At 33.3% G+C, this 24,694-nt stretch overlaps 1 protein-coding gene and 1 non-coding gene across 4 annotated transcripts in view; one reads left to right on the top strand and one right to left on the bottom strand.

The window, feature by feature from the left end:
• The window catches only part of Eys (EGF-like photoreceptor maintenance factor), a 1,135,848-nt gene that overhangs the window by 817,232 nt on the left and 293,922 nt on the right, over nucleotides 1-24,694 (bottom strand). The window lies entirely within an intron of this gene.
• On the top strand, nucleotides 21,447-21,519 carry Trnav-cac (transfer RNA valine (anticodon CAC)). Its single transcript has one exon. It is a non-coding gene; the product is annotated as a tRNA-Val (tRNA).

Here is a 24,694-nt window from a genome sequence, read left to right as displayed (position 1 = left end):
TTTCCATTTTTAATTTTTCTAAGAATGTGTAATGAGAAGATGCCTGTGGATTTTTTTTCTTTTTCAGTCTCTTTGAGAATTTCAAAGTGCCCCTTTTATATTTGCTACTATTTTCTCACTTTTACTTTCTGAACTGCATTTAAGTAATGTTTGTCAACTACTGATTATATATGAACTACCTTACTAGCTTTCATTCAATGATGATAAAGAAACATAATTCTTACAGATGTCACAATCTAATAAATAAAAGTGAATATCACACTAAAGAATAATTGCTACCTACTTTCTGAAAGTGTATACTGGGAAATAAGACCAGTTGTTAGTGGGTAGGAGGCAGGGAAAGAAGACTTTATTATTCATTCTATTTTGAGAATGAGCTGGAAGAATATTCAAAATTATATTATATCAATTGTCTCAATGTAGGGATCCTAAAGCTTTTAGTTAGTTACCCTTCCAGACTTGACTAGGTGATACAGGATAATGCAGGTTCTAAGAATCTTCAAGGATTTGTATGTCATAGTTGGAATTCTGTGGAAGGCCAACATGGACAAAGAATTCTAGTAGAAATAGATTCTAGAAGCCATAGAAAATATCTGAAGCTGAGTAAGTTGGTAGATGGAATTGAATGCAGAAAATAAAGTTCATACTATTTAATCAATCATAAGCAAGTGTTCAGAGGGTGTTCCCCTGACAAACACTGATCAACAATTAAAAAGCACACTTCACAATTACCCTGCCTGATGGGTTGAGGAAACTAAAGTATTCAAGAAATGGGGCCTTTGGCAATTGGTTAAAATATAAGAGATTCCTGCTTTTATCAAAGCACCAAGGAAACTCATTTGACATTACCACCATAAAGACACAGGGAAGAGACTCCAGGTCATTTATGAACGAGGAAACAGACCCTCATCAGACATGAAATATGTTGGTGCCTTGAACTTGGTCTTCCAGGCTCCAGAAATATGATAAAAAACCACTTAACTTATGCTTTTTTTGTTATAGTGGCCTGAACAAAGTATCACTAGATAATATGATTGTCTATATCTACATTTATAAATATATATATTTTATATACATTATATATATATACATATTATATATTCTATGTATATATATAATCTATACCTATTTCTCTTTCTATTTCTGAATGAGTACATAAATACATACAAAAACTTTATATCTGTCTATATGCATAACCAAGGATATATAATAAATATATATTGTGTATTTATATTATATCATCTGTAATGAAGATAATATAGAGTTTCAATGTGAAACTTTGTCCATAGTAATGAAGTTCTAGCATTTATAAAGTATTACAAGTGAGGTTTTATTAATCAGCAAGTTCATATGTTTTCATTAAGATAGTGAAATAATCATTTGTAGACAAAGTAGAAATAAGTAGTGAAAAAAATAAGAGAGTGAGGAAGAGACAGTAAGAGCAAATATAATTAAATCATAGTAAGTGCTTTGCATAAGGGATTTATCCAAAATTAGATTTCAAACTATTAGAGTCTAAATCAAATTCAGTTTTGCTTGGTTCAAAGATTTTTTTCCCCTTTATACTTTATTTTAGTTTCTGGGCTTCATATAAAATTTAAACTCAAATAGCTCTAGTCACTACCAATATTGTCATTCTCAAGTTTTTGTTTCAAAATTATCATTTTTCTACAGCTTATCTATATCTAGAAGTCTTATTAATAAATTTGTAAATTAATTGTACAGATGCATTTAAAAAAACTCATGAAGTCATTGTGATACTGAAATAAGAAGTACCCTTAACATCTTCATGCTTTAATTTATCCAATTGCCACTCTTTTTCATCTCCATGAGCCCCTTTATTTTTGCCCATCCTGATCTCAGATCCTGCCCTTCACAGGAAGCTGTGCTCTTTGTAATTTCTAAAACTAATCCCAGTCTTTCCATATTTAGTAATTTCTTATATAGTCAAGTTTCTTTATTCTAAATAGAATACTCTGATTCCTCTGTTTCACTATTATCTGTTTCCCTTCACCATTAAAATAGTCAGAACCCATTGCTTTCAGTTTTAGTTTCCCCATTTATTCCTCAATTTATGACGACAAATTCTCACCTCTGAAGTTTAAATTGCCCAAACAAATATCATCCAATCTAATGATCACAAAAGTCAATGCTATCTTCTAAATTCTGACTTCGTTTTGAGATTTGGTGTAACCGGTTGGTCTCAATGTTAATTCTCCTCTAGCTTCCATATCTCATCCCAATCTTTTCCTATTTGTATATTTTCTCTCTTCAATTGTATCAAATTTAACTATCCCTTTCTAAATTTGTTCTTCTATTGGATTCTACGATCTATTGTCTTCTTTTTCTTCTATACAAATTCTTTGTGTATACATATACACAAAGGTCACATAACAAGTCCTAATTTTTCTCATTGAACTACACTTGTATTACTAATTGCAATTGAGATATTTCCACATGAACGTTCTAGAGACACCTCAAAATGAACCCATAAAAAACAAAAATGTTTGCCTCACTTTTCTCTCAACCAGATTCCCTCTATTAAATAGATGATTGGTTTATTTTTCTGTTTTTCTTTCTTTCTTTTCTTTTTCTTTTTTTTTTTTTTTTACCAATATACTCTACAAGAACAATTCAGAGGGGAAAAAATGTTTATTCTTATTCAAGGCTCATAGGCTAAGAGGTTTCAGTCCACAGATGTCTAACTTCATTGCTCTGAATTTGAAATAAGACAAAACATCATAGCAGAAGTACATGTCTGGTAGAAGAAAGCAGCTCCAGGCTTGCCAACCAGGAAGGAGAGAGACAGTTCTGCTCAACAGGCACAAAATAAAAACCCTAACGGCACACTCCAGTGACCTCCTTCCTCCAGCCACACCTTACCTGTGTACATTATCAATCAAGTAATCCATTATCAGTGAATATGATTATGTCATAACTCTCAGAACCTAATCATTTCACCTCTGAATATTCTTGTATTTATCTCACACAAGAGTTCTGGGGGGAGAACTCACATCTAAACCATAAAAGCAGACCTGCAAGGTGGTATACAACTGTAATCCCAGCTCCTTAGGAGGCTGAGGTAGGAGGATCACAAGTTCAATTCAGTCTCAGCACCTTAGTTAAGACCAAATGTAATGATACCCTGTTTCAAAAGAAAACATAAAAAGAGCTGGGGATGTGGCCCAGTGGTAATATGCTTTTGAGTTTAATACCAGGTACAAAAAAAAAAAAAGAAAGAAAAAAAAGAAAGAAAACCAAAGAAATAGCTATAGCTTTTCATCAAAGTTCTTGAAGAAGAAAAAAAAACCATACAATTTAAAGGAGAAAATATTTAATTTGCCCCTTGGTTTTAATCTATGATCAGCTGTATCAAATTCTCTGAATTTGGGTCAAGGCAGAATATCATGGTGGAAGGGTATGGCAAAGGAAAGATGCTCACATAGTGGTACTCAGGAAACAGTGAGAAAGAGAGAAGGGTCAGAAGCAATATAGAGTCCACAAAGGCATTTCCCCAAGGGGCTGCTTCCTTCTATAAGGTTCCAACTCCAACAGTTTCCAGCACCTCACAACAGTCCATTTGCTGTGATTCCATCAATGGATTATTCAACTGATGAAGTTAGAACTACCATGATCCTATCCCTTCCCAAAAGATTCACCTCTGAATATTGATGCATTGAGAACCGAGCCTTCAACACAAAACAACTTTGGAGTCTTCAGATCCAAATCACACCACCCATTAAAATGTATGTTGTATTATAATACCTATTTTATTAAAGACAGCAGGTATGTGGAAGCTTCTCATTATGTCCTCCTGGTAGACTCTCATCTATTATAATATGAGTGGAGAGAGCAATGCCATGGGTGTCTCATTCCAGCATGGAGTCAATATACAGAAGGTAATATTATCTATTCCATAAATAGTGTAGAAGCCATCTGTCAAGCATTTATTTTAAATTTCAACTGGGAACTCATGACTATTTCATAAAATATTTATCATATTTTCTGATGTATTATTGATATTTTAATTTTCTCTGAGGAGTATTAGTTTTCCTTTGATTATTGGGCATAGTATAGTTTTATGTACTGGAAATAGATTAAGTACAGATCTAGCACCCTCAAATTATTATTATATTATGTGGAAAAATAAAAGGTGAATCTTACCAGCATGTATATCCACAAGACTGGGAAACTAATTAGAATAAGATACATTCTAAGCTTGTATAAATATATCAAAATGGATTCCACCGTCATGAGTAATTATAAAGAAAAAAATTAAAACATTTTAAAAGGGAAATTTAAATATTAGTTAAAAATTTTTAATACTCCTAAGTAAGCTTTAAGTTCATTTTGGTCATTTAATTGTCCATATGTAAATGAATACATTTATATAAATGGATACAGTGATGAGAAATATTTTCCAAGGCGGAAGGAGACAAGGAGTCCATGTATCTCAGTAAATAGATTCAGCCTCCTTTATACAAACAAATATTTTAAGTCAATGTACCTTTGTCATGTATCATCACATCTGGAAGGCTTATTAAGATATATATTGTTATCACCCACAGCAGCTTTTTTCTTTTAGTATGTATAAGGTTGAGCAAAGGGTTTTGCATTTGTAGTAAATTTTCAAGTAAATCAGCTGCTACTCTAGAAACCATGATTTTCTAGTGAATTTCTAGAAATATTTTTAAAAATTCATTTTAGAACACAGTAAATGCAGATAGTATTAATAATATATCCACATTACAATATTACTTATTTTAACACTTGCATGCCAAGAAGACTAAGAGAATAAGTGTTTAGTGGTCAAAACAAAACAACACAGATGGGAATAATACTGAAAACAAAATCTGTCATAATAAGAATTTTATGTTTGATTTAAAAAGTGCAGAAAAGTTCTGATAACTTTCAAAATATATTTCACAAAAGTCCCTTATAGTATAGATGTAAGAAAGAAAACAATCAAAATAAATACTAACTCTAAATGATTACCATATTTGTTACTTTGAACTACTTTTATGTGGTATAATTTCCTTTTATTTTTTTTGGCTTGGTACTGGAGATTGAACTCATTGGCATTTGACCACTGAGCCACATCTCCAGCCTATTATCACTTTATTTAGAAACAGTATCTCAATTAGTTGCTTAGTGCCTTTCCATTGCTGAGGCTGGCTTTGAACTCTAGATCCTCCTGCCTCAGCCTCCCAAGCTTCTGGGATTACAAGCATGTGTCAGCACACTCAGCACACTTTCTTCTTTAAATCAGTGTCTTTTATCCCTATTGATAGCATCAACTCTCACCTAGACTTTGAACTTAGAATTGTAATTATTGTGGACTTAGTTTGACTAATACTCTGGCTATTGCTCAGAAACCACTTATTTTAACTATTGTCACTGATTATTGTCATTGATTTTGCCAGTCTTCCTTCCTGTAGTTCCTGCCTGTGTTGTTAGAAACCTTGCTTCATTTAGCTATAACATCTCTATAGTTAAGGACTGTTTAGTATTTACACCATATTCTTAGTGGCACCTGGTCACTTGCTTCACACATGATCTTCTTTTAAAATTTATCAATGAATTCATAAATTCATATTTTATTCATAAATAAAATATTATTATACTATAGTAAAAGCTTTAGTTCCATTACACGACTATCTTTCCTATGCTGTATATATTATGCTGTGTACTGTGATACAAAAATAATAACTTGATGCAGCCCTCAAGTAACTTAGATGACCTAATATCTTTTATATTGCTGTCAACATGGCCCTATACTATTCACATATTACTGTTTACATGGCTTTCATAGATTTACTTATTTTATTTTATTTCTTAGGAAACTAAGTGAAATGAATTGATTCATTTCAGTTGGAACATAAGTAAGTGATCCTCACCAAATAGGATTACAAAGAGCTGAAATAGAGTAATATGATCTTATTTGACAGATTAGACGAAGATGCTGAGAATCACATAAAGAATTAAGACAATGGGATGGGTTTGATCTGTGCAGAATAGGATCTGTAGCTGAAAAATACTGACATTCACACTTTCATTAAAAAAAAACAACACATAATTTCTCAGAATGGGAAAAAGATGAGAAAAGAGAGAAAAAAATCCATACACTGTCTGTATGTGTCAGAGTTTTGTGGAATTTATGTCTGAAGTGTCCTGGACTAGTACTGTGAATGGATAAACTGGAGAAAAAAAGAAAAGAGATGTTGAGAAGTAAATTTGTGTGTAATGAAATGATTCTTCTCTAATGTTCTTTAAGAGACACAATTAAGTGTTGCAATTCCTTTTTAATTACTTGTGAGCACTGGCCCATTTTTTAATACATGCAAATCTCAGCAGCACCTTGGTTACTCAGGCCTTAGAATTTATAAAGGCTATGTATATTTTATTTCATTTATAATGTCATTTCTTTTTCCATTCCAGCCGATTTCAGAATGAGAGACACCTTAAAAATCAGAATTTCGTCATATTAGTAGGAAAAGGTGATTATCAATCTGAGCTTGTTATATTTGCAAAAGGTAACTTAACTTGTGGTCCTTAATTTATTTAATTAGTGTTTTTATTTATATATGACAATGGAATGCAGTATAATTTTTATTACACATACAGAGCACAATCTTTCATATCTATGATTGTATACAAAGTATACTCACTCCAATTCATGTCTTCATACATGTACTTTGGATGATAATGACCATCATATTCCACCATCATTTCTACCTCATGTCCCCCCTTTCCCCTCCAACTCCTCTGCCCTGTCTAAAGTTCGTCTATTCCTCCCATGCTTCCTACCCCACTACAAATCAGCCTCTTTATATCAGAGAAAACATTGGGCATTTGTTTTGGGGAAATTGACTAATTTCACTTAGCATTATCTTCTCTAACTCCATCCATTTATCTACAAATGCCATGTTTATTCTCTTTTATTTGCTGAGAAATATTCTATTGTATATAAATGTTACATTTCTTTTATCCATTCATCTATTGAAGGGCATCTAGGTTGGTTCTACAGTTTAGCTCTTGTGAATTGTGCTGCTATAAACATTGATGTGGCTGTGTCCCTGTAGTATGCTGTTTTTAAGTCCTTTGGTTATAGACCAAGGAGAGGTATAGCTGTGTCATATGGTGGTTCCATTCCCAATTTTCCAAGAAATCTCCATACTGCTTTCCATATTGGGTGCACCAATTTGCAGTCTCGCCAGCAGTGTATGAGTGTACCTTTTTCCCCACATCCTCACCAACACTTATTGATGTTTGTCTTCATAATAGCTGCCATTCTGACAGGAGTCAGATAAAATCTTAGAGTAATTTTGATTTGCATTTCTCTAATTGCTAGTGATGATGAACAATTTTTCATATATTTGTTGATTGTTTGTATATCATCTTCTGAGAAGTGTCTGTTCAGGTCTTTAGCCCATTTATTAACTGGGTTTTTTGGGGTTTTTTGGTGTTTAACTTTTTGAGTTCTTTATATACCCTAGAGATTAGTGCTCTATCTGATATGTGAGGGGTAAAAATTTGCTCCCAAGATGTAGGCTCTCAATTCACCTCACAGATTGCTTCCTTTACTGAGAAGAAACTTTTTAGTTTGAATCCATTCCATTTATTAATTCTTGATTTTATTTCTTGTGCCAAAGGAGTCTTATCAAGAAAGTTTCAGTCTAATATCACATGATGAAGATTGGGGCCTATTTTTCTTCTATTAGACACAGGGTCTCTGGTTGTATTTTTAAGTTCTTGATCCATTTTGAGTTGAGTTTGTGCATGGTGACAGATAGGAGTTTAATTTTATTTTGTTGATTTCCAGTTTTCCCAGCACCATTTGTTGAAGAGGCTATCTTTTCTCCAGTGCATGTTCTTTGCACCTTTGTCTAATATAAGATAGCTGTAGTTTTGTGGGTTAGTCTCTGTGTCCTCTATTCTATACCATTGGCTTATCAGTCTGTTTTGGTGCCAATACCATGCTGTTTTTGTTACTATTGCTCTGTAGTATGGTTTATGGTCTGATATAGTGATGTGTGGCACTTAATTTTGCATACTGACCCTGAAGTCCTTAATTGGCCCCACATCTTGATTGAGTCTTTAAACAGACTTCTAAGGTTCTCACTTTCCTTAGAGCATTTGTTTTAGAAAACTTTCAATTGTAACTTCTTTTTCTGCCCCTTTGAGATGCAAATCTTCTAGCTTCTTGCCAGTTTTTGAGTCCAAGGCTGTCTTTCTTAGGAATGTGGGAGCATTTTCTTTGAAAATTATTTGTCATGGAAGATAGGTGCCACTATCACTTGGTCGATGAGGGAAAGTAGAAATCCAACTTTCATTGGTATCTAAGTACAAGTTGTAAAAGTACTTTCTATCATAAGCTATACTTTTCCTTTGGTAAAGGCCGGTTAACAAACATGGTGACTTAGGGTCCTTCCCATCCAAGTTCTTAAAAATCCCTCCACCTCTTATTTTCTTCAGCACAAATTGAGTTATGGTCTCTTGCCTACTAAGAAGCCTTAAATAGTTTTCTTTGGGGCTTAACTTTGTCAGGTGTACTTTTTCTTTGATTAAAAAAAATGAGAAAGAGAGGAAGGGTAAGAAAAAAAAGAAAAGGGCTAATAATAGTGACAAAATATTTAGACAGAACTGTGTAAATTTTGATTTTTTTGGTTTTGATTGTATTTACACAGATTTAGTTGTTGACACTCCAAAGTGAAGGTTTAGGAGACACTTCAGTTCCTCTGTTTTGCTATTTCAGCCTCCAGCTGACTCACCAGGAGGAAAATTCAACATCCCTTATTCTAGAGATTGCCCTTCATCTCCTTCCATGGACTCACCCATGATGATTCCAGAAAACTAGCCAAAGACATAGCTTAACGTTTTGTGGGGAATACAAGACTTTCCTTCTCAAGTTCTACATTACTAAGAAGCTCAGGTTTGTACTCTATTTTTCTCAGGATTTGCTACCTCAGGTATATTAAAAGGCTACCCACAACAATAGTACTTCTCCCTCACCAGTAGCCTCCCTTCTCACAGACCAGATGATAAGTGGAGATATCTGGACTCAGCTCTTTGAACCCATTTCTTCTCCTTGCACTGGGAAAGACCCTATTTTATTTTCCAGCCCTCTCCTCTTTCTTCCCCTTTAAAGAAAATACTTCCCTCTTCTCTATTCTCTTAGGGGTCAAAATAACTACTTAAATTATTCTTTTAATTTCCAAATCTGAAGAAATTTACCTATTTACTTGGAAGAAAGTGAAGGAAAATAAAATATCAGATCACCTATAATAGTCTGAATGTTTGTACCCCCAGAAAATTCACATTGAAACCAGTCCCCAGTAGAAGGGTGCTAGATGCAGCATTTTTGGAAAGTAATCAGCTCATGACAGTGTAACCCTCATGAATGGAATTAATGCCATTATAAAGGAGTCCCAGGAGAGCTAGTTAGCCCCTTCCACAATGTGAGGAAACAGGGACAAAAAACCATCTGTGATCCAGTATCTCCTGGAAATTTGAGCTTGGATTTTCCAGCCTGCAGAACTGCAAACAGTAAATTGCTCTTGTTTATAAGCTGCCCAGTACATAATATTTTTATTATGGCAGCCTAAGCAGCTACGACACCATTCTTTTGAAACAATGTGTTGGCCTCTCTTGATAGGGGTGAAGGAAAAGCTCAACCTGATAAATCTTTTTTTTTTTTTAAATTCACTTGTAAACATTATATATTTTAGTAATAAAAACAACAGAAAATACATATTTGATACCTAAGTAGTAAACATTGGCCTAAGGCTTCTCAGTTCTATAAATATAAAGAGAAATTTTATTTGAAAAGAAATTTTAAAGAGAGAATCTATTCATCACATTAGAATATGCTTACTCATATCATCACATCCATTGTTTGGAACATAACCATGTTCAATGCCACACACAAGATTTGCCTCTCTTCTGAAAACAATGTTATTATGATGGATGTTGACTATAATCAAATAATTTATATTACCTCACTGTAATTGCACACACAAATTAATACATGGGTACCCACCAAAGGGAACTTATATATCCTTAAAGGACAATTATTTTATTTACTTGTTAGATGAAAGTAAATAATTTTTTTATATTATTAAATTACTCTGTTTTTAGATTATATCTAAATATATTTGAGAGAAAACCACCTTGTAACTTTATCTTCTAGAGGATTTGAAATTTATCTTGTTAGATTTTGCTTTTGAATAATGCATTTCTTTTAACTGATGCTCTCGTCTTGCTTTGTCCCTTCCTTGGCCAAGGCCCCTTTTACAAATCATCCTACTCAGCTATGAGGAACAGCTTCTGCAGAATGGCAGTCTGCCAAGACTCCAGTGCATTGACCTATCACACATGGGGACAGCACCTACCTTTATTCAGACTTAGGCACACACAGTCTGAGTTCTGTAGGGATTTTTGCCATGAACTCTGTATGTCTTCATGACTTTGAAAACTAAACTTTCTGCCTCTTTTCCTAGGCTAGGATTCTAATTTAGGTATAATGGGATTTGAACCTCCCTCAAGCCTTTTAAAATATTCAAGGGAGGCATAAAAGAAATAGCAGAGAGACATTCACTTTTTATTACTCTGTATGATGGGGATATTGTATTGCATACATACTAATGTAAATTCCTCTAAAATATATAATTTCCACCCTTTTATTCTCTCATTGTTCCCTTTCCACAATCAATTTGGATTCCTGAGACCTTACACAACTGAACTAAATAGCTTTCCAAACCTGATGTGTCTTGGTCTTTTGAATTCAGTAACTGCACACTAGATAGAAGCTATAAGTAATAAATTTCTCTTTGTGACTCTTCCTGACAACAAGAAAAAAACATTAATTTAACTTCTCTGGTTGAACTTGAACCAAGGCCTGAAAAATAGATAAGTGACTGAAACTATTTACTTTACTACTCCTACTCTATAACCCTCACAGGGAAATAAAATATTGACAGTATCCTAAAACTTAGTTGAAAGAAGAGCTTTCATATTTGAGAAAAAATTATAGATATGACTTTAAAATTTAGAAATATTCCTTTTCAGCTTCTGCTTGGCTTCTATCTTTCTCTATATTTAGTCTTGCTCCACTTAAAGCTAAATTGGAAGAAGTATTTTAATTTTAGAATCAATTTTGTCCTTCATTTTATAATTCAAAACTGCAGAATATGCATTTCAATCATTCTGCAAAATGAAATGCCATGGTAAGATTTCAGATTCAAAATATTACTATGACTACCTTGACAGATTCCTGGTCCTTTCCACCCACCATACTGGTAAATATTGCCCAGAAATCCAGGACAGAGAAGCCACTGTGACAATTATTTTGATTGGAAGTATAGGAAATGGAAGATGTGCATTATTTATGCTGACCATAGGGACAACACGGTGTAATTGAGTTACGATAATACTCCCTCATCATGTGAGCAGATGCTAAGAAGTAACATGTTCAATTATTATTTGAATACATTATCTCATTCTCTGCCCTTAATAAAATATCTTAGTCTGACAATTTCAAAATGACTTGAAACTTTGATGGACTACAGCCAGCAATCATAGAAATTTTAAAAGTTGTCATAATTAGAATCAGTTAATCTTCTTCACAGTATTAATAAAAAATGACTGAGTCTAGAATCTTTACAAATAAATGAATATTTTTTTGAATATGATAGTCTGGAAAATTCAGAAATAATCAGAGGTAATTATTTTTATTTCATTAATTTCAATGCTAGTTTTCTGATGCCTGTTCTGGTGTGTCTTTATACAGTGCCTAAAACCACAATCATACAATGCTGCAAAGCAATTATGAGCTTTAGGTAAAGATAAGAGCTAAATAAAATAGAGACCTATGCTTTATTCTAGGAGAAAAATTAATTTGTTTTTAATGCAATTATGTCAATTAAGTAATGATTATGTTTCAAATCTTGCTACAATTTATTGGGTTTTTTTGGGGGGGAGGTACCAGGGATTGAACTCAGGGAATGTGACCACTGAGCCACACTCCCAGCCCTACTTTGTATTTTATTTAGAGACAGGGTATCACTGAGTTGCTTAGGGCCTTGCTTTTTGTTGAGGCTGGCTTTGAACTCATAATCCTCCTGTCTCACCCTGCCAAACTGCTGGGATTACAGGTGTGAGCCATTATACATGGCCAATTTAAGGATCTAAATAAATGTGTTGAGATGTAAATAATGGAAAAAAGTTAAACAGTTCATATATTTCAAGGACCAAAAAACTTAACAATCACAAAATATACATGCAGATAACACTTTTGACTAGTGATACAGAGGAATGTCCTATAAAAACTGTATAAAAGCCTATGAACCTCAATACATATTTAAAAGTTATTCTCCCTGGTATCATGAATCTATCCATCCCTTTCATTTGTACAAATATCCTTGGGATGCTTGACCTTTTTAGAAGAGGGCAGCTGATAGATCATGTAGAAAATCGTTCAATAGGTGCTCTATGAAAAAAAATCCCCTATTTCTTTGAAACTTTATATACTAATATTTCAATTGGCAGAGTGAGCTTTTTTTTCCTTATGTGATGGGAAGGAGTTGAATAACTTTATTTAATAACTTCAGGCTCTCTGCTTATATAGGAAAAATACAATTACTATCAATAAAAAGGAATCTGGCAAACCCACAAGTCTGTTTAAAGAGTTTCTTGATGCAGAAGTGCTCAAACCTTGAAGGGATGGTCACACTTCATCTCAAATTTCTGACCAAGTATTTGCTATTATCTTTAGTAGACCAAACATTCTTAATTGCCTAAAGGATAGAAATTCCGTTGTTGAAAAAAAGACAGAAAAAGCATTTGTGTCTTCAGGGAAACCTCCTTCTTGAAACTCTTTCTCCTTTCATCTGCTGTTTCTGCCATTTCTAGCATTTATCTATACATATTTCCAGCCTGTGGCTTTCTTCTGCTTTAATCCCTTGAAGTTTTCCCCAAACTCCATTAGTCCACAAGAAAAAAGGGAATTTCATCAACTTTAGATTTCAAAATATTTTATTTTTGGGTGACATGAAGCCATGCCCAGCATCACACTCAAATACTCAATAAATCAATGCCAGAATAAACATGTCCAAAAAGCATTTTAATTTTTCCCAAGAAAAATTTATAAATTTCACATATTAATTTTAATGAAAGACACCACCATATTATAATAATAGATGTTTACATTTTAAACTTTCATTTAAATTCTAAATTTTAGCCTGATTCCATGTTATGTATCATCTACATACAAAATGTCTCTCTCTCTTATGCTTCTATTCTGGGCATTTTTGATTATGTAATCTAGTCATACACATTAGAATGTCATGTAAGTTTTTTTACTGCTATCTTCCATCACTTTAGTTCTTACTAAATATAATTCAAAATAAATCCTCCTAAATTGATATTATTTTCATTTTCCTGTGATTAAATACTTTTGTAGCATCTCATTGATATGACACTGATTGCAACTTTCTCAAATTTTGTAGTTATGTGTGGTCATTTTAATTTGAATGTTATTTAACTACTTTATGCCTCAGTTCCCTTATTTGTAAAAGAGCAGTAATAATAAAGATGTAAGGAAGATTAAAAATAGACACACATAAAAACATAAACACACAGATATACATATAGCCATCCCTCTGTATTTTCCCTAAATGGTACAGTATAACAACTATTTGTATAATGTAATTATTGTATTAAGCACTGTAAGTAATCTATAGATGATTTAAACTATTCATGTATGTGTGTACATTATAGGTAAATACAAGTCCATCTTATATAAAGGAATAAGTTATAATTAATTAATTAATTGATTTTTGCATAATATTTTATCTATAATTCTTACCTCACTTTTTAAAGTAATTTGAAATTTGACTTTAAGAAATTTTATCATTAATAATTTATAACCTACAGAAACATATTTTAAAAAATAAATACTACATTCTATTAAACTTACCACCAAGATTCAGTAATTGTTAACATTTTGCTCTGTCTTTTGTGTATAGATTGATTTACTTATAAACAACAGAAATTAAATTCTCATAGTTCTGTTGTCAAGGAAGTACAAGACAGAGGTACTAACAAATTTGGTGACTGGTTAGGGCCTACTTCTTGGTTTTTAATTTGCTATATTTTCATTGTTACTTCATATGGCAGAGGAGTCAGAGGATGTCTCTGCAGTCTCTTGTATAAGGGTACTAATCACATCCCTGAGGGTACCCTCATAACCTAATCATCTCACAAAGTCTTTCCCTCCTATTACTATCACTTAAATGGTTAGAGTATCAAAATATGAATGCAGGAAGGTCACAAACATTCAGTCCATTGTTTATGTTCATGTATGAATGCATGCTTTTCAGACTTTTCCACAGTAAGTTGGATTTACTTTGGATGCTACATAGATTTGAAACATGCAGACATGCTGTAGAGTTACCCTTAGCTACTTTAGCATATATCTCTAAAATCAGGATTTTGCACATAACATGTAGACCATTATCTTATTTAACAACACCAATCATAATTCATTAATACAAGCTTATAACTTGGTCTTTTTCAAATCTCCTCAATCTTTCTTTAATGTATTTCATAATTGTTTTATTCTTAATTTAACTTTATATTTTAACAAAATATAATTAAGTTGTTGTACATTTGGTTATTAGATATATTCTCTCTTTTCACCTAAAATAATTCAACTGACTTTTAAATGTATACTACATTGTTTCATAAAATATCTGATATTATGTTTCATAAAATATCTGATATTATGGATTTTAATACTTTTTAGTTTTTCTAAGCTTTGTGTTTCTGCTAAGTTGCAAATTACATCTAAAGGCCAAATTAAATCATCTTAGCCTGAGTCTACTGAGGACGATATCAAGAAAACACTCCCATTCACAATATCAAAAAAAAAAAAAACCTGAGAATTAATCTAACAAGGAAGTGAAAAGATTTTTACAATGACAATTATAGAAGACTAAAAAAAAAAGAAGAAGAAGAAACTGAAGAAGACCTTAGACAATGGAAAAATCTCCCATGTTCCATGGTTTTGGATGGGTTGAATTAATACTATCAAAATGGCTATACTACTAACAGCAATATTTTCAGATTTAATTCAATCCCCATCAAAGTACTAATGACATTCTTCAAAGAACTAAAAAAAAAACAATTGTTAAATTTATTTGGAAAAATAATAACTCGAGAATAGCTCAAGCAATCCTGAGCAAGAAGAGCAATGCTGGGGCACCACAGTTCTCAATTTCAAATTATAATACAGAGACATAGTAAAAAACAAAAACAAAAACAACAAAAAAATAGTATTGAATTGGTATAATAGCAGACATATGGACCAATGGAACATAATAGAAGGCACAGAAACAAATCCACAGATACAAGCATCTGAACCTTGACAAAATGACAAAAACATGTTGGAGACAAGATAGCCTCTATAACAAGTACTTCTGGGAAAACTAACTAATGACATGCAGAAGGAAACCAGGCCTTTATCTCTCACCTACACAAATGTCAATTCAAAGTGAATCAAAGATCTTGGAGTTAGACCTGAAAACCTGCAACTTCTAGATGAAAATGTATGGTCACCACACTAACATGCATTCACAGGCATTAACTTCCTCAAAAAGACTTCTGAAGCTTAGGAAACAAAACGAAAAATCAAGGAGTGGGGCGCCATCTAATTAAGAAGTTTCTGGACAACAAAGGAGACAAGAACACAAAAGAGAGAGCATACATGATGGAAAGACAAACAAACAACAACAACAACAACAAAAAAAAACCCTTTGCAAGCTATACTTCTGACAAAGAAACATTTAGAATATATAAAGATCTCAAAATTTTACAGCTCGTAACAATCAATCAATCAATGAGTGAGTGGACAAGTGAAATAAACAGACATTTCTCAACAGAAGAAATGCAAATGGATAACAAATATATAAAAAATATATTCAACCTATTTAGAAAACAAGGGAATGCAAACCAAAGCTACTGTGAGATTTAATCTTACTTCAGTTAGAATGGTAAACATTAAGAAAATAAATAATAAATGCTGATGAGGATACCAAGGAAAAGGAACACTTACATATTGTTGATGGGACTGCAAATGAGTACAAAAACTATGGAAATGAGTACGAGGTTTTCTCAAAAGGCTAAGCCTGAAACCACCTTCTGAATCAGTTACCACTCCTCAGTATTTATCCAAAAAAGAAAGAAGTCAGCATAGCAGCATAGTTTAGCAATACAAGGAAACCAATATCTATTGCAGCCAAAGTCACAATAGCCAATAGCCAAAGTCATAATAGCCTAAGTTGTCTGTCAATAGATGAATCAATAAAGAAAAAAAAAGAAAAAATATATATATGACTTTTACTCAGCCATAAAGAAGTATGGAATTAGTAATTTGTTGGTAAGTGGAAGGAACTCGAGAACATTATGAAGAACAAAATAAAACAGACTCAGAAAGTCAAGAGCCATAGATTTCTTCTCATATATGAAAATTAGAAAAAAGGAGTAAAAAGAAAAGGGACCTCAGGGAGCTCATGAAAACAGAAAGGAGATCAGTAGAGCAGAGGAATGGTAACAGAAGTGGGAGGGTATAAGGGAAAGGGATGATAGTGGGAAATGAAATCAGCCCAATTAGTTTCTGTACATGTACAAATATATCACAATTAATGCCACTTTTATATAATTATAATGAATCAATTTAAAACAGGAAGAAATAAATATAATTCTGATTCATTTTATGTCTGTGATATGTAATACACATTCATACAATGTACATGCAATATGTAATTCATATTCATACATATATATGATTCATTTAATGTATTCACAATCTATAAAAGGTATAATTAAAGAAGTCACAGTTGAATTTCTATCTCCTCCAGAACCTCTTCCCCTACAAAATGTCCTGTAGAGATTTCTGTCTTGATTAGCTTCTGATACCTTTACAATAATCCCTTTAGGTATGAAGGTGTGTGTGAACATACATGTGTTCATTATTAGGTATATCTGTGTATTGTTCTCCTTGCTTAAATAAAAAAGGTTGCAAACTTTTCTTTGGCACTTTTTCTTTCTGGAAAAAGTGTTTACAAGGACAAACAGCCCAAGAATTACTCTAAGTAAACCATAATCTTCCTAGTGATTTTTTTTTGCATCTGTTTATTATATCTTTATGTATATGCATTATTTTCCAGAAGGTCTACCTTTGGTGGACTTCTGGATGGATTTCAGTCTCTTATTTCTATATGTAACACTACTGGAAATAATCTAATGCATATTGTTTTGCTTGAATTCGGGACCCCCAAAAGACCACCTGAGACCAAGATCCATGTAAGCAGCAAAGAGGTGTTTATTTCGAACTGGCTTGGTCCTCTGTGCACACACAGTAACTGGTGATGCTGAGAAGCCCCGAGCCCAGGGTTTGCAGCAGTTTTATACACTCTTTGGGGAAGGCAGGGACTTCACATACATAATAGCATATCTTAGCAAATCATCACACATGGCGGGAAAATCATAAAACAACTCTAAAACATGATTAGCACATTCACTGGCAGGAACAAGTTGGGTAGGGGTGATTGGTTACTACAAGAAGGGGATTCATTTGAACTGATTGGTTTAAGGCAAGAGGGGTGTTCGTGCTGAGCTACGTGGTTTCCCAACCACCATAAACTGCTGGGAGGGTCATCTGGCATCCCAGGTATTTCCCTGTCTCATGCTGATTGGTGGCTTCTAGGGGGTTGCTATGGGTCCCCACCTAGCCTGACTGAGTCAAGGACACCTGGCACTGCAGATCTCACCTGTTATTTGTAGATAAACAACTTAGCAGGGTGGGAATATTCCTAAGAGTGCTCTGTGGGTCTTTACAAGGACAAAGGTCATGCCCTTTTCTTGGACAGGCTTTGCTCTGAGGTAGAGGCTGGTTTTTCACTCATAATGTTTCTCTTTATAGAATTGTTGTTCCCTTGCAGTTCTAGAAGGAGGAGAGTGAGTTAGTGGGCAAATGCCTATGTAATGCAGTCATATCAAATATTGCCAGATTCCTCTCAATATGGTTAAATAATTTTGCACTCACTACTGCATTATGTGATAGAGCCTTTCATGACTTTGACAGCAGAGTATCTTTTGGTTATTTGCTGAAGCTATAATTTTAAAAAGATATTTTAATGGATTTTAGTTTCATTTCCTTTATTATGAATGAAATGAACATCTTTTCATATGTTAGAGGCTACTTGCCTTTATTTTTCTGAGCAATTCATTGCACATATTATTTTAAAAATATTTCCTACAAGAAAATAATCCTTTTGTCTCATCAAGTGAGAACTCTAAGTATTATGGAGATTAGTTCTTTGTCTCAAGTTATTTTCTCCCTGTGTATGATTTCCAATTTTACTCTTATCTCTTCTACAAAAGGCATCCTACTTTCTGGACCAAATCATTCTATAGAAAAAAAATATATAAATTAGGCTTCATATAAATCAAATAAAATAATTAATTTTTTTTGCCTCAAATTGAGGGAAACACACATTTTTAACCTAGATGCTGGACAAGAAATCTATTCAGTATGTAAAAACACATAGTTACTTAAAACATAAAATAGAGTGAGTTGAGGAGAATTACTCATGTATCAGAATCAAAGAACTGATGGAAAAAGGAGAAGGCTATGAAAACAACGGGAACAGAAAGACAGCCTTCAATGTGAAGCAGAGGGAATTCAGCTTTCAGAATGCCAGCATGTGCTGCCTGTTGGTGTGGTCCCTAATGAAACAACATCTGGTGAAATTTATAGTATCATTTAATGCTCTTTAGTCAGGCACATAACAAATGAGACAATATTTGTTCAATAAAATTTCAAAAGTTTAAGATTGCTGAGAGTCTGTGACACTTGAGCTATGACTCATTCACTGCAGTTTCCAGCTCAGTATGTTGAAATCCCCACTTCAGTGTGGGGGTGACTAAAAGGACAAAGCTTTTTGCCTCCCCAGTTCACAATTAAGAGATAAGACTTTTCACTGGGTATGGGAAGGCCACCAGTGCTTCTTATCCCATGAGTACCTGGTTAATATGACTGAGAAATTAAGATTTCCATTCCTCTGCATAGCCCCCAGTGACAAGGCAGAAGATCTATCCCAGCTCCATCAGGACAATGTTCTTGGCTCTCCTAGATAAATGTCTCCAGTCCCCCGCCATGCTCTCCTATATATGGTGGGTTGGAGATAAGTGTAAAGTTGCAATTTTATTTGCTGAATGAATCATTGGATAGAGTGTGACAATATCCAAAAGAATAATTAGAAGTTGATGGGCAAATGCTCAGAAGATAGCAGCCATGAAATGAGAAATAATACATCTTCATGAAAACTTCACCTATATCCTAGATGAACCCAGAAGCCATTCCTGTATGGGGAAAATTACAAAGATTCAAAAGGAAGCATGAGCTACATGTAAGTCTGAGGGGTCTCAGCAGGGACTTCAGTGGATACTACCACAAGGAAGGCAGATCTTTGAACTTTAATCTAACTCACTTATCTGCTAAAGGGAAAGTTCACATTTCTTTAGCAAAAGAACCCAGAGGCTCTACCATATATCACCCTAATGTTCAATATATAACCAGGGTTTTCAAGTCATGCAAAGAACAATAAAATGTAACCCACATGTTAATTTTACCCTGGGATACACAAATGATTTTGCCATTCCAGCTAGCAGACAATTTAAAATGGCCAGTACAAATAGATTTGATAAGGGGAGTAACTAAGGACAGGGTAGGGACGAAGAGCTTGAGAAGAAGATTAACATTAAACAGGGATGAGAGGTGGGAGGGAAAGGGAGAGAGAAGGGAAATTGCATGGAAATGGAAGGTGATCCTCAGGGTTATACAAAATTACATATAAGAGGAAATGAGGGGTAAGAGAAGAATAATACAAGTAGAAAAAATGATTTACAGTAGAGGGGGTTGAGAGAGAAGAGGGGAGGGGAGGGGAGGGGAAGGGAGGGGAGGGGAGGGGGGATAGTAGAGAATAGGATAGACAGCAGAATACATCAGACACTAGAATGGCATTATGTAAGTCAATGGAAGTGTAACTGATGTGATACAGCAATCTGTATACGGGGTAAAAATGGGAGTTCATAACCCACTTGAATCAAACTGTGAAATATGATATATTAAGAACTATGTAATGTTTTGAACGACCAACAATAAAAAAAAAACAAATAGATTTGATTAGTTACAGACAACTCTGGCCACATGAATTAACAGATGAAGAATATTGACAGAGAAATTTAAACAGAATCAAAGTACCAAATAAAAATTTTAAAAGTAAAAATTAAGCTATCTGAAATGAAAAAGTCATTGGATACACTTCTAACACGTTAGAGATACCAAAAGAGACCATCAGTGAAATAGAAATATTTTAGTCAACTTTTTCACTGCTGTGACTTAAATATCCAACCAGAACAACCATAGTGGAAGAAAATTTATTTGGGAGCTCACAGTTTCAGAGGTCTTAGACATGGAAGGCTGGCTCCATTCCTGGGGGCTAGAGGTGAGGCAGAACAACATGGTGGAGGGTGTGGCAGAGAGAAGCAGCGCACATGATGATCAGAAACAGAGAGTGACTCCACTTGCATTTATTTATGCAAATAAATACCCCAAAGTTACACCCTTAATGCCCCACCTCACCAGCCACAGCCCACCTGCCTCCAGTTACCTCTCAGTTAATCCCATCAGGGATAAATTCACTAATTAATTTAAGGTGTCACAACCTAATCATTTCTCCTGTGAATCCTCTTACATTATCTCACATGTTAGCTTTTGGGGGACACCTCACATTCAAAACATAACATAAAGCAATAAAAACAGAAATTCATAAAATGTTAAGAATCTAGGGGACAAAAATTTGAAAATGAAGAGTTATGATGTTGTCTTAGAAGGAGAGGAATTGAAAAAGGGGGGCAGAAAATTATCTGAAAGATTAATGGGTATATCTTTCCAAACATGATGAGAAGTATAGATTACTCCAAAACCTTAACACAAAGTCACTAAAACATAACTAGGCAAAAACAGTGAAAACCAAAAATAATTTTAAAATCATATTGAAATCAATTGGAATCAAAGAGACTCATTTATGCAAGAAAACAAATAAGTGAATCATGCCTGACTTCTGGTCAAAAAAGAAAAAAAAATTAGACTTGAAAACAACATAATTACATCTTTAAAGTGCTGAATAAATTAATATCAACAACATCAGAAAAATCAAAAGTATCAGCCCTAAAATAAATTTACATTAAAATATTTTTTAAAAAGGTTAATTAGGAAAAGTTTTTTCAGGTAAAATATAATTGAAATAATTCTTCATCAGCAGAATTGCAGTACAACAAATATTGAAGTCAAATTGTGCTATATAAAAACTATACTGAAAGCTGGGGATATAGCTCAGTTGGTAGAGTGCTTGCCTCACATGCACAGAGCCCTGGGTTCAATCCCCAGCACCACCTAAAAAAAAAAAAAAAAAAAAGACAGAACCAGATATGGCAATTATGTAGGAACAAATAGAAATAGTTGTCACTCATGGCCTGCTGAATGGGGATGGAATAAGAAATCCTCATAGATGTGGGCCGGCTGGAAATAAAAATTCAGAAAAAGTAACATCAAGAAATAAAGCAAAAGACACAGGAAAATATCTTTCAAAGCAGGGGTTGGAAATAGACCTGATGGGTCTGATCCTAACAAAGGAAAAAGCCAGCATATGCTTTATTTATTGTGAAATACACCAAAGCAATTTGTTGTGAGGAGTGTTCTTCAAGGTAAGCAAGAGGTGAGACACTGCAGGGCATTGTGGCAAACATATGGAATCCCAGTGGCTGGGGAGGCTGAGGCAGGAGGTTAGAGAGTTCAAAGCCAACCTCAGCAATGGCCAGGACTAAGCAACTCAATAAAACCCTGTCTCTGAATAAATTACAAAATATGGCTGGGAATGTGGCTCAGTGGTTGAGTTCCCCAGAGTTCAATCCCCAGTCCCCCCCTCCCCAAAAAAAAAGGAGCTGTGGGAAATTGGTCCAAGTGGGGCTTTATCACTCTTGCAATAACTCTTCCTCCTCTCTGCACCTGGAGCCTCAAGGCTGTTTACACGCACCAGTATCTCTTTTACTCAAGGTTAGCAGGCATCTAAATTCAAAGCTATGGAACTCATAAATTCCTTGTCTGGCATGGAATCGGCCCCATTAACAGCGTTCACTGTCTTTCTGTACCGTCCAGTGGAAAGATTTCCAGATGCAATAGACAAGCTGTTCAAGGCTATGGAGTTCAAAGAAATGATTTATTTGCCACTCCGGAAAATAGTACTTCTTTTCTACTTATTTTCCAGAAGCCAACAGTAACACTTGTTTCTGTGATACCATGTTTACACAGGAGCATGCATAGGGAAATACACTAAACAACAGTGGTAGGATAGGTGTAGGAAAATAGAGTTCAATCTGTTTTTTTTTCACTTATTATTAAAACATTAATTCTAGTGGAAGTGTGATAAATTAAGGTTAAAAAAACTAGAGCAACAACAAAAATGTGATGCAAAGAGATACAGTCAATAGAAGAATTAAAATGGAATATTAAACACCATCAAGGTAATGAAAGAAGACAGAGGAGGAAAATGATCAAATGCAGACAGGATAAACAGAAAACTAATAACAAAAATGGTGTGCCCAAACCCAACTATATCCATGATTACCTTAAGTCAGATGATAATAGACTAAAACTTCCAAGTAAAAGGCAGAAAGTCTCAAACTGCATGTCTCAACTATACCTTATTAAAAGAAACACACTTCAAATATTAAAAAGTTGAAAGCTAAATTTAAAGGCTGAAAAATATGATATAAAAGTAAGAAGTATGAGAAAAAATAAAGGACTTCCACAAGAAGACAATTATTAGTAACATGTAACAATTCCAAAACATGGATCTGTAAAATATAAAATAATAATCATAGTTGAAAATTTTAAAGATTCCTTATAAGTGAAATAATTCTTCATCAATAGAACTGCAGTACAATAAATGTTGAAGCAAAATTGTACTGTGTAAAATGTACAATAATGATATAAATGATGTGAATTGAACTGCGAATTATTTGACCTAATTTTCTCTGTAAAACACAATCAGCAACTTCAGAACAATTTTTTCAAGAACACTTGCAATATTAACCAAGGCAAGCAACATGATAGATGGGCATGTTTCAGTAAGTATGGAAGACTGAAATCTCACAGAATGTTTTTGGATCACAGTAAATTCAACAGAAAACAATAAAAAACTCTCTATGAGAAATTAGAATCTAAAAAAAATCAGATATATTTGGAAATTAAGAAATATGTTTCTAAACCACTCAAGAATAAAATTTTAAACCTAAAGAGAAAATATGAAATGCTCTTAATTTAAAAAATGCAAAATGTGTGAGAAAGTGCAAAAGCGCTGATTAGAGAAAAATATATATTAAGAGTTATTAGAAAATAGGAAAACTTTAGAGTTAATGATCCAAATTTCTACCTTAGGAAGCTAAAAATGAAAAAGATACATGAATGAAAACCATAACTAGAGGAAAGTAAATATCATGAAGCCATAAAACATTTTACAAATATAGCAGCTCATTCTTTGCATTATTGAATTGATAAATAAATGCCTAGAAATATTCATCACATAAAAGGAACTTAAGCAATATTACTGATATCATAAAATAAACTAAGAATTCGTTTACAACATTAAAAGAATTATGATGGAATACCATGATAAATTTTATTCTACATGTCTGAAAAAAATAAATAGAATTATTCCTAATAAACAAGTTTCCAAAAATGAGGGCAAAATTAAAGGAAAATCTGAAATTCCTAATGTTTATTTACTAAATTGGCTTCATTGGCAAATTCTATTAAACACTTGAAGTAAAAAGACTGCAAACGCTGAATGTACTTTCAGAAAGTAAAAGAAAAACACATTCAAGTAATATTGTGATCAAGATAACCTCAGTACCAAAAGTTTACATAGATATTTAAAAAAATTATTGTAAACAAATCTTACTCATGAACGTGGTTGTGAAAATCTTTAACATAATATTAAAAAATTTAATCAAGCCATATGTTACAAGGATAAAATATCAGGATCATCGGAGTTTATCCTGGAATATATAATAGGTTTAAATTTTTAAAAATCACTTAAAGTATATGCAATATTAAAAGAATAAAAATATACATCATATCAGTTTAATAAATTTAAAACTTGAAAAAACTTAACACCAATTAGTGATAAAACAATCTTGGAAAACCGCACATAAACCTTCTTAGTGTAATAAAAGATATCTATAAAATAATGAACAACTAACTTTATAGTTTATAGTGAAATATTAGCTATATTACTCCTAAGATCAGGAGCAAGGCATGGGTGACAACTCTAAATCTTTAGTATAATATTTTACTGAAGTTTTAGCCACTTTAAATCACAAGGTTTGGATAGAACAGAAATAAAAATGTCACACTATTCAGAGAACAAATTTATAGAAAATATATGAAATTTATAGAATAATTATGAAAACTAATAAGTAAGCTTAGTCATTTTTCAGGATGTAGTATCCACACAATGTATGATTAGGAAAAAATTGCATTTAAATTACCCAGTGAGAAGCAAATTATGAA

This window comes from Ictidomys tridecemlineatus, chromosome 8 (genome assembly GCF_052094955.1).
Source record: "Ictidomys tridecemlineatus isolate mIctTri1 chromosome 8, mIctTri1.hap1, whole genome shotgun sequence".
NCBI classification, from domain to species: domain Eukaryota; kingdom Metazoa; phylum Chordata; class Mammalia; order Rodentia; family Sciuridae; genus Ictidomys; species Ictidomys tridecemlineatus.
Note: the sequence above shows the minus strand (reverse complement) of the source record. Positions and strands in the feature narration are given on the sequence as shown.